The following is a 10,000-nucleotide window of genomic DNA, read 5'->3' as shown; positions in this document are numbered from 1 at the left end:
TTTCCACATCTATTCCCTCTGTCATATCCTCTCTCTCTATCTCTCTATCTCTCTCTCTCTCTCTCTCTCTCTCTCTCTCTCTCTCTCTCTCTCTCTCTCTCTCTCTCTCTCTCTCTCTCTCTCTCTCTCTCTCTCTCTCTCTCTCTCTCTCTCTCTCTCTCTCTCTCTCTCTCTCTCTCTCTCTCTCTCTCTCTCTCTCTCTCTCTCTCTCTCTCTCTCGCTTGTCATCGTTGCCAATTTGCCTCCTTCATAAACGCCTCCCAAGAAACGGAACAAAAGTTACTTGAGTTATGGCATGAAGCGAGTTCGGACACCTTCAACCCCCCCCATCCCTCCCCTCCCTCCTTCGTCCCATCCTATCCATCTCTCTCCTTCCTCCCTTCTTTTCCTCTCCATTGCTTTCCTCTTCCATCTTCCATTTTTTTCTTCACGTTAAAATTTCTTCGGATATTGCTATTTGCTTCCGCTCTCCTGTTTCTCTTTCATCTTATTTTTTTTCTTTTTCTTCTTTTTGTTGCGATCTTCTTCCTAATATAGTTTTTCATGTTTCAATATTTAGTTTACTCTCCTCTTTTCTCTTTCCTCTCTCGCCCCTCCACTCTCTTCTCTCAGCCCCTCCTTTCAATCTCTCTCCTTCCCTCCCTTCTTCCTTCACTTTCTTCCCCTTCCGTCTACCTGTTCCTCTTCTACATTAATTTTCGTCAGGTATTTCTATTTGCTTCCACTCTCCTGTTTTCTATTTTTTTCGTCTTTGTTTTGTTCTCTTTTTCTTTTTCATCTTATTATTTCTTCTTCTTCTTCTACTTCTTCTTCTTCTTCTTCCCGTTGCAATCTTCTTCCTAATATAGTTTTTCATGTTTCATTTTTTAGTTTACTCTCCTGTTTCCTCTTTCCCCTCCTCCCTTCCTCCCCCCTTACCATCTCCTTCCCTCCCTCCCTCCCTTCCTCCTCCACTTCCATTTCCGTTTTCCAATTTCTTCACATTTATGTTTTTTCAGATATTTCTATTTGCTTCCACCCTCCTGTTTTTTTTCCTTCTTGTTCGTTATTTTGGTTTGCTTTTTTTCTTCTCTTCTTCTTCCCGTTTCAATTTTCTTCTTAATATTTTTTTTTCGTGTTCCAATCTTTAGTGTTCTGTTTTCTTTACTCTTTCCCCTCTCGCCCCCTCTTCCCTCTTCCCTTCTTCCCCCATTTCCATTTCTCTTCTTCCCTTCCTCTCTTCTCCACTTCCTTCCTCTTTCGTCTTGCTATTTCTCTTCTTCATTAATTTTCTTCAGATATTTTTATTTGCTTGCGATCTCCTATATTTTTTTTCTTGTTCGTCTTTTGTTTGTTTATTTCTTCTCTTCTTCGTTCTGTTCCAATTTTCTTACTAATTTATTTTTTTCTTATTCCAATCTTTAGCTTCCGTTCTTATTTTTCCTCTTCGTCTTCACGTCTCATTTATCTCCTTCTTTATCCTCCTCTTCCTGTTCCTCTTACTTCTTCGTCTTCTCTCTCTTATGCTTTTCTACTCTTGCCTTTCTCTCTCTTCTTTTCCCCTCTTTTTTCGTTACTCCTCCTTTTCGTCTCTTCCATCTTCTTCTTTTTCATCTCCTTCCTCCTGCTCTTCGTTGTTGCCCTTCCTTTCCTTTCCCTTATCTTCCCTTGTCTCCTATTTCTTTCATCCTCTTCGTATTTCAACCTACTTTTCATTTCCTATTCTTTCTTCTCCTTCGCTTCCTTTATCATCCATTTTCTCTTTCTCCTCCTTTTACTGCTTTTTGTTTTCCTTTTTTTCTCCGTTTCCTCCTTTATCTTCATCCGATCCTGTTATTTTTTCTCCTCCTCCTCCTCCTCCTCCTCTGTCTCCCTTCCTAATCATTCCTCATCCTTCATCGGCGCCTTCCTCTCCTCCATCTCCTCCTCCTCCTCTTCTCTCTCAATTTTACCTAAATATAATAAAACTCTACTTCTTTTCCTTTATTCTTCTCTTTTCTCTTCCTCCTCTTCTTCTTTCTTTTCTTCTTTCTCTTTTTCATATTCTTTCTTCTCCTTCTCCCTCTTTTTTCTACTTCTTTCTCTTCCTCTTTCTTTTTTCTCCTCTTCTTTTTCTCTTTCCTCCTCTTCTTTATCATCATCATCATCATCTTCTTCTTCTTCTTCTTCTGCTTCTTCTTCTTCTTCCTCCTCCTCCTCCTCCTCTTCCTCCTCCTCTTCCTCCTCCTAATCCTCCTCTTCCTCCTTCTCCTCCTCCTCCCTTTCAGCACAAATTATCCCTCATTTCCAACTTACCGAACACTTTCTCTCCTTTTCCTCCATCTTTTTCTCTCTCTTATTCGCTCTTGACAAGTTCATTAAAAGAAGCAAGGGAAGGAGGAGGAGGAGGAGGAGGAGGAGGAGGAGGAGGAAAGTTTTGTTTTGGGGAAGTTTCTTATGACGGGGCGACAAGAGAGAAGAATTTGATGATGATGGTGGTGATGGTGATGATGATGATGATGATGATGATTTAAGTAGTCATCACCATCTTCATGTAGCTGTGGTGGTGATTGTAGAGGAGGAGGAGGAGGAGAAGGAGGGGAGAGAGAGAGAGAGAAGAAGAAAAGAAAAGAAGAAGAGGAAGAGAAAAAGAATAAGAGGAAGAAGATAAAGACGAAGAAAAAAAAGAAGAGGAGAAAGAAGAAGAAAAAGAAGAGAAGGGGGTGGAGGTACTGGAGGAGAAATAATAAGAAAAAGAAGAAGAATAAGAAGATTATTATTATAGTTATGTAATCGAGAGAGAAGAGGAGGAGGAGGAGATGGAGGAGAGGAAGGCACCGAAGAAGGATGAGGAATGATGAGGAAGAGTGGCAGAGGAGGAGGAGGAGGAGGAGGAGGAGGAGGAAAAATAACAAGATCAGAAAAAGGAACAGGAGGAAATGGAGAAAAAAAAGGGAAAACGAAAAACAGTAAAAAGGAGGAGAAAGAAAATGGGAGATAAGTGAAGCGAAGATGAGAGGAAAGGAAAATAAAGTTATCATTATTATTATTACCTCTACTACTACTACTACTACTACTACTACTACTACAACTACTACAACTACCTTCTACTACCACCACTACAACAACTACTACTACTACTACTACTACTACTACTACTACTACTACTATAACTACTACTACTACTACCACCACTACAACTACTACTACTACTACTACTACTACTACTACTACTACTGCTACTACTACTGCTACTACTATAACTACTACTACTACTACTACTACTACCACCATTATTATTTGGACTACATTACCATCACCATCACATTTTCGGCGCCATTCCCAAAACCATCACTATAATCACCACTTCCATCACCACCGTCATCACCACTAACTCGATTCATCTATCAATGTCATTTTTTCACCACCATCACCATCACCACCACTAGTAACCTACCTCCATTCTCCCTCCATCAACACCACTTATAAACTCCTACCCCACATCTCTAATCATCCTCATCACCAATACCACCACCATCACCACCACCACCACTACCTAAATCTGCTCGAATCTGGATGTCACCTGTCCTGTTTACCTGTTCTGGTTTCTCCTTCTCTTCCATTCCCTCCCTCCCTCCCACTCTCCCTTCCTCCCTTACACTCTCTACAGTTGTTCCTCCCTTCCCTTTCGTTCGCTCCTTTCGTCCCTCCCTCTCCGTCTGTTTCTTTCTTCGTCTCCCATTTTCTATACACTTGGTTCGTCCATTCTCTTCCTTTTCCTCCTTTTCTCCCATTCTCTACACCTTTTCCTTCCTTCTCATCCATTCCCTCTTTTCCTCTCTCCCTCCCCATCTGTTCCTTTCTTCGTCCCCCATTTTCTATACACTTGGTTCGTCCATTCTCTTCCTTTTCCTCCTTTTCTCCCATTCTCTACACCTTTTCCTCCTTTCTCTTCCATTCCCTACTTTCGTCTCTCCCTCTGCATATGTTCCTTTCTTCGTCTTCCATTCCGTTGTAGTAGATGTGTAGCCTATTATCCTCTCTCCCTCTCTTTATACCTTATCCTCCTCTCTCCATCTTTCCCTCCTTTCATCCCTTCTTCTCCACTTGTTCCTCTCTTCTCTTTCATTCCCTCCTTTCGTCCCTCCCTCTCCACCTGTTCCTGTCTTCGTCTTCCACTCCGTTACAGAAGAGGATGTGTGGCCTATTATTGTCCTGATGTAAGGGACTGTATAGACTTGATTGAGGGCTTAAAAAGTTTCACCCCTTAGGAAGTTTCAGCTCCTCTTCCGAATGCTAATATCCAAGGTCGGCTTAAACACAAGGGTCAAAGTTAGATGACCCCAGCGCTTCAAGGACTTAGAAACGTATACCATTAGGTGAAAATTGAGTAACCTTAATTTGGGCTCATGGAAAAGCGTGAGTGGTAGTTTAGCTGAAGTGTGTTAAATGGTTTAGGGGGTTGTAGAGGAGCGGTCTTGATAAAATACGAACTGAAAAAGAGATGTTATAATCCTTAGAAATGAGTCAGTTTGGATACGTTCAAATTCAGGAAGGAAATACATATAGGCAAAAACCGGTCATTCGAGGAGTGGAACAAATTCAGTATATACAAACAAGGCCGGCTTAAGCATAAGGGGAAAAGTTAAATGACCCCAACGATTCAAGGACTCAGAAACGTAGTACCATTAGGTGAAAAACTGAATAAACTTTATTTGGACTGTATACTTCTGTTTTGAGTACCTGAGGTGCGCAGATCTTTAAATTTTTCTACGTGCTGCGCAGCAAAAATGGCAATCATAATAAATTATAATCTCAGTTTCTGCACCCTAAAACAAACCCTAATACTTTTTGTGTATGTGTGACAAGTGGCAACATGTGGGCTTTCCTGTAATGTGTATATTATAATGTACATGTGTATGTATGACTGTACGTGTGGCGACACCCGGTCGATGTCGCACAACAGAATGTCTTACAACACGTCGTGCTTTTGGCCGTGGGAAGCTGTGATGAACTGACACTAGGATCAGCAAATGATGACTTTCATCAACAGTCATCAACCGGAACCCACACCCTTCCGGACAAGCAAATAAAACGGGTGAACAACGCGGAGAAGAGAGAAGACGGGTGACGGGCAGGCGAGCGGTGCTCTGCCGTTTTATTTGCTTGTAGTTCGTCCGGAAGGGTGTGGGTTCCGGTTGATGACTGTTGATGAAAGTCATCATGCTGATCCTAGTGTCAGTTCATCACAGCTTCCCACGGCCAATAGCACGACGTGTTGTAAGACATCCTGTTGTGCGACATCGACCAGGTGTCGCCACACGTACAGTCATACATATACATGTACATTCTCCACCGGTTGTGTCCTTGACGTTCAGTGGCCCACAGACCTAACTAAATACTAAATAGAGGATGTTGGCTCGTCAGCTCCACCTCGGCAGACGCATTCCTTTGTTTTCCACCCCCTACGTTCTGCTTTGAGCACTTAGCAACCATAACAAAACCCTCCAATGCACGACAAAAGCAAAGGTAAAGTCATGCATAAGCAAGAAAGACGAAGGAAGAGTAAGGATGAACAAACAAATGTCTCAGGCGCCAGCAGCCCGCCGGCTGGGTCGTGCGTGGTTTTCACTTCGCGCACTGCCACAAGCTCTATGGAGAGGGATAGGCAATCTTCAACAAATAAGAGACCAAAAAGTCATATACAAAATATATTATGATAAGAAAAGAGGACATTGTGAAATTCTGTGAGAATGTGGCTTGTAAGTGGGACTGCACAAATCATGTAGCTAAAAGGCTGGGTAGACTACAGGACTAAGAAATTTGTGCAAGGAAACATAATTATATGAAAAGTGCAGCACAGTGGTATGAGCAGAAAATCTGTCTTGGGTGGAAGGAATAAAGTAATTCGCCATTTACAGAACTGTTTCACACAGCCTATCAAGAGGAAAGTAAACACGACAGAGAAGGAAATGAGGGATGAAATAATGTCATAATTTTATCAGTAATTCCACAGATGATAAGCACGACCACACTATGCCCAAAGAGTGAAGATTCTTGCTGTTTTTATCAGGCTGCGCTCGCCAGCACTCGCCAAAGGAGAAACACCTGCAAGTCATCGTGCAGTATTGAAAATCTCCTTCTCACTGCCACCTATCCAGTTAGGCCTAGTAAGAGGTGTTTATCCTTTCCTGGATGTTCTGTGATGGTTTGGATGACCCTTCCCCCCCCTCCCCCAGAGAAGACTCGCCCGTATTTTTGATGATGTTGGTGTTCAGGCATAAAGGTGAATGATGTCCTTTTCTTATAATATTTGATTTTTAATATATTTTTAAATTTTTATATAATTATATTGTTGTTATTTATTTATTTATTTATTTTATTTACTTTAATCTAATTTTTCTCTTCCTTGGTGTTTTCTTTTTCTTTTCATTATTTTCTATTTTTATCTACTTTTCTTGGTGCTCTTTTCATATCATCCTTTTTTGATATTCCTTGATCTGGATGAGCCTCTTTCACCCCAGAAAAGACTCACCCATGATTTTGGATGTTAGTCAGGGCCGAAAGGTGGATGATTTGTCTATACATTTCTTTTTATCGATGTGATTCCATATTATCATTTTTTTGGTGTTCTTTTTCTTTATTTTCCTTCTTTAATTCTTTTTCCAAATTTCGCCTTTACTCTGGTGTTGTTTTTGTTCTATCCGCTTTCCTTGGTGTTCTCTCGTATCGCCTTTTCTTGGTGCTGTGTGCTGGTACGGGTAAGTCTCCTTCACCCCAGAAAAGACCCACTCGTCCCAGCACACAACACCAAACGCCTTCTTCTTTTATTCTGTTTCTATATGATTCTTTTTCTGGTATTGTTTCTGTTTTATCCTCTTTTTCTTGGTGTTCTCTTCAATCGCCTTTTCTTGGTGCGGTGTGATGATACAGGTAAGTCTCCTTCACCCCAGAAAAGACCCACTCGTCCCAGCATACTACACCAAACACCTTCTTTTATTCTGTTTCTATATCATTCCTTTTCTGGTATTGTTTCTGTTCTATCCTTTTTCTCGGTGTTCCTCGCTTTTTCTTGGTGCTGTGTGATGGTACAGGTAAGTCTCCTTCACCCCAGAAAAGACCCACTCATACCAGCACACAACACCACACGCCTTAATGCTAGATTTTTTTGGCTTTTTGTCGTTTTGTGATTTTTTTGTTCATTTTTGTAGTTGATGAGATGACACGATATTTTCCTTTTATCGATGTTGTGATCCTGTATTATCATTTTTTGGTGGTCTTTTTCTATATCTTCCTTCTTCTTTTATTCTGTTTTTATATCATTCCTTTTCTGGTATTGTTTCTGTTCTATCCTTTTTCTCGGTGTTCTCTTCAATCGCTTTTTCTTGGTGCTGTGTGCTGGTACGGGTAAGTCTCCTTCACCCCAGAAAAGACCAGCTCACACCAACACACAACACCACACGCCTTAATGCTTGATTTTTGTCTTTTCTGATGTTTTCTGTTGTTTTTGTAGAGATGACACGATTGCATTCAGTGCCTTCCTTCTACAACGTGTAACGAACGTGTCATTACCTGCGTCGTCTGGTTATTGAGGTGTTCAGTACTGTCTTGCTGGCCCCACCCCCCGCCCCTGGACCCTCGGGATCTCCAGCACCGCCATGAACGCCCCGGGGGAGCCGAGGCGCTCTGCCGGGACTCCTGGGCCCTGCGACGCTCGCCAGGGAGACCTTGGGCCCCCTGACGCTCCCCAGCCCCGCCGAGGCGAGGAGGGTTGGAACAAGACTTGCCTCTTAAACCACCAGCCGGGAATATTAAGTTAATCTAAAGTACCGTGAAGGCGCCGATCACAGAGTTTGTCGGATCCGGGATGGCAGAACGAAGGGCCGAAGGAACGTGACAGATCATCCTAAGAAATGACCTTGGAATGGTATGCGGGGAATTTGCGTCCCTCTTTCCTTCTTGCTTTCCTTTTTGCTTGTTTTGCATTTCCTCTCTCTCATCAACGACGTGGATGTTGGACTCAATAACCGCATTAATTAAATTTGCACGACACACAGATTGGCAAACTCGTTCTCACTGACGAAGACAGGCAAAGCCTCCAGAGGGAGAAAATTTCAACAAAATTTCAACAGTCGGATGCCTGGCTAGCACACGTACCAGTGTGCCAGGTTGGAAGTTGGAACGAGGAATTCGAATCGAATACGAAATGCGCGGCGTTAAAAAAGCGTTCAACCAGCGTCGGGCAACGAAATGATCCCTTCCTTGCGCAACAAATCCTACGAAGAAAGGCTTTCTACCTCTCTCTTGAAAACATCTGAGAAACGTCGCTCCGAGGATCGAATGACAATGGCGTAAAACTCAGATGTGAACAAGTAAATTCAGACACAAAATTTTCTTCACCCCAACGTTGTGGTGCGAGAGAGAATAATATCCGTCAGTGTCAGTAGTCAGTGGACTCCTCAAAAAATAAAGCAAAGCTCACTTCCTCTCTCTCTCTCTCTCTCTCTCTCTCTCTCTCTCTCTCTCTCTCTCTCTCTCTCTCTCTCTCTCTCTCTCTCTCTCTCTCTCTCTTAAACAATATAGTAGTAGTAGTAGTAGTAAAAGAGAAGGAAAAAGCTGTGGATGTAATGAATGTGGAAAGAAAACAACTGTAGATATAATGAAAGGTGCAGGTGTGATGGAACTGCTCTCTCTCTCTTCTTAATTACTTTTATATACCCGATCACACACCTGTATATACCTCCTTCCCTCACTCGCTCCCACACTCCCTCTCTCTTGGATCGATACTGTTAGACGCTTTCAAATCTCGCATCAACTATTTCCGATGGCCAAAAAGGAGATCAGTCAGGTTCTAATGAGTAAAGGGATGAGGGTGGTGATGGTGGTAGTGATGGTGGTAGTGATGAAAGTTAGAGCAAGGAAAGTTTCAGGCGACGTGAGGAATGGCAGAGCAAGACGTTAGGTGAAGGTAAACAGGAGGTGCAAATCAGGTCTGTTTATACATATGGAGGTAAGAAACGGTAAGGTGAGGTAAGGTAAGGTAAGGTGGGTGGAGGGAGGAGTAGAAGAGAGGTGAAGGACAGGTAAGGTAGTAGTAGTAGTAGTAGTAGTAGTAGAAGGGTCACTCTACCACCAGGGCCATAAAACTACCTCTGGAAATACCCAAAACTCATAAGAAAGCCTTGTCAAATATGTGTGTTCTTGGGAGCCGAAATGCTTAAAAATATGACCCCTATACTTAACATGTCCCTCCCTCCCTCCCTTCTTATTCACTCGTTTTTTTTTAGGTTCATGATACAGAAGAAGGGTCACTAAACTACCTCAGGAAATGCTCAAAATTCATACGAAAGCCTTGTAATATATGTGTGCTTGGACGCCGAAATGTTTAAGAAAATGACACTTATACCTAACATGTCCCTCTCTCCCTCCCTTCTTATTCACTCGTTTTTTTTTAGGTTCATGATACAGAAGAAGGGTCACTAAACTACCTCAGGAAATGCCCAAAACTCATAAAATATGACACTGATATACCTAATCTTCTTATTCACTCGTTTTTTTTTAGGTTCATGATACAGAAGAAGGGTCACTAAACTACCTCAGGAAATGCTCAAAACTCATACACGTTTAAGAAAATGACACTTATACCTAACATGTCCCTCCCTTCCCTTCTTATTCGTTCATGATACAGAAGAAGGGTCACTAAACTACCTCAGGAAATGCTCAAAACTCATACGAAAGCCTTGTCATATATGTGTGTTCTTGCGCCGAAATGCTTAAAGATATGACCCTCCCTCCCTCCCTTCTTATTCACTCGTTCTCTCCCTGTTACCTTTCACCAGTACCTCTTTTCATCTCTCCCTCCCTCCCTTTTCTATTACCTTACACGTCTACCTACCTGCCCTCTTCCCTTCACTCTTCCCTCCTTTCCTAAGTTTCTTCTCCACTCTCTCCCTCCTCTTTCCTTTCATCCTCAACAAGCAACTCCTCCATCCTTTCAGTCTGGCTCTTTCCTGCTGCAGCTAACCCGACCTAACTCTCTCTC

General features: G+C 42.4%; 1 protein-coding gene and 1 long non-coding RNA gene across 2 annotated transcripts in view; both read right to left on the bottom strand.

The window, feature by feature from the left end:
• LOC127001667 (sodium-independent sulfate anion transporter-like) overlaps positions 1–10,000 on the bottom strand; it is a 94,869-nt gene that overhangs the window by 39,102 nt on the left and 45,767 nt on the right. The window lies entirely within an intron of this gene.
• LOC127001669 (uncharacterized) lies at positions 6,641–7,091 on the bottom strand. Its single transcript, XR_007755389.1, has 2 exons — positions 6,949–7,091; positions 6,641–6,779 (listed from the first exon to the last, which is right to left on the bottom strand). It is a non-coding gene; the product is annotated as an uncharacterized LOC127001669 (long non-coding RNA).

This window comes from Eriocheir sinensis, chromosome 21, assembly GCF_024679095.1.
Source record: "Eriocheir sinensis breed Jianghai 21 chromosome 21, ASM2467909v1, whole genome shotgun sequence".
Taxonomy (NCBI): domain Eukaryota; kingdom Metazoa; phylum Arthropoda; class Malacostraca; order Decapoda; family Varunidae; genus Eriocheir; species Eriocheir sinensis.
The sequence above is the reverse complement of the archived record's forward strand: the minus strand, read 5'-3'. Positions and strand labels throughout refer to the sequence as shown.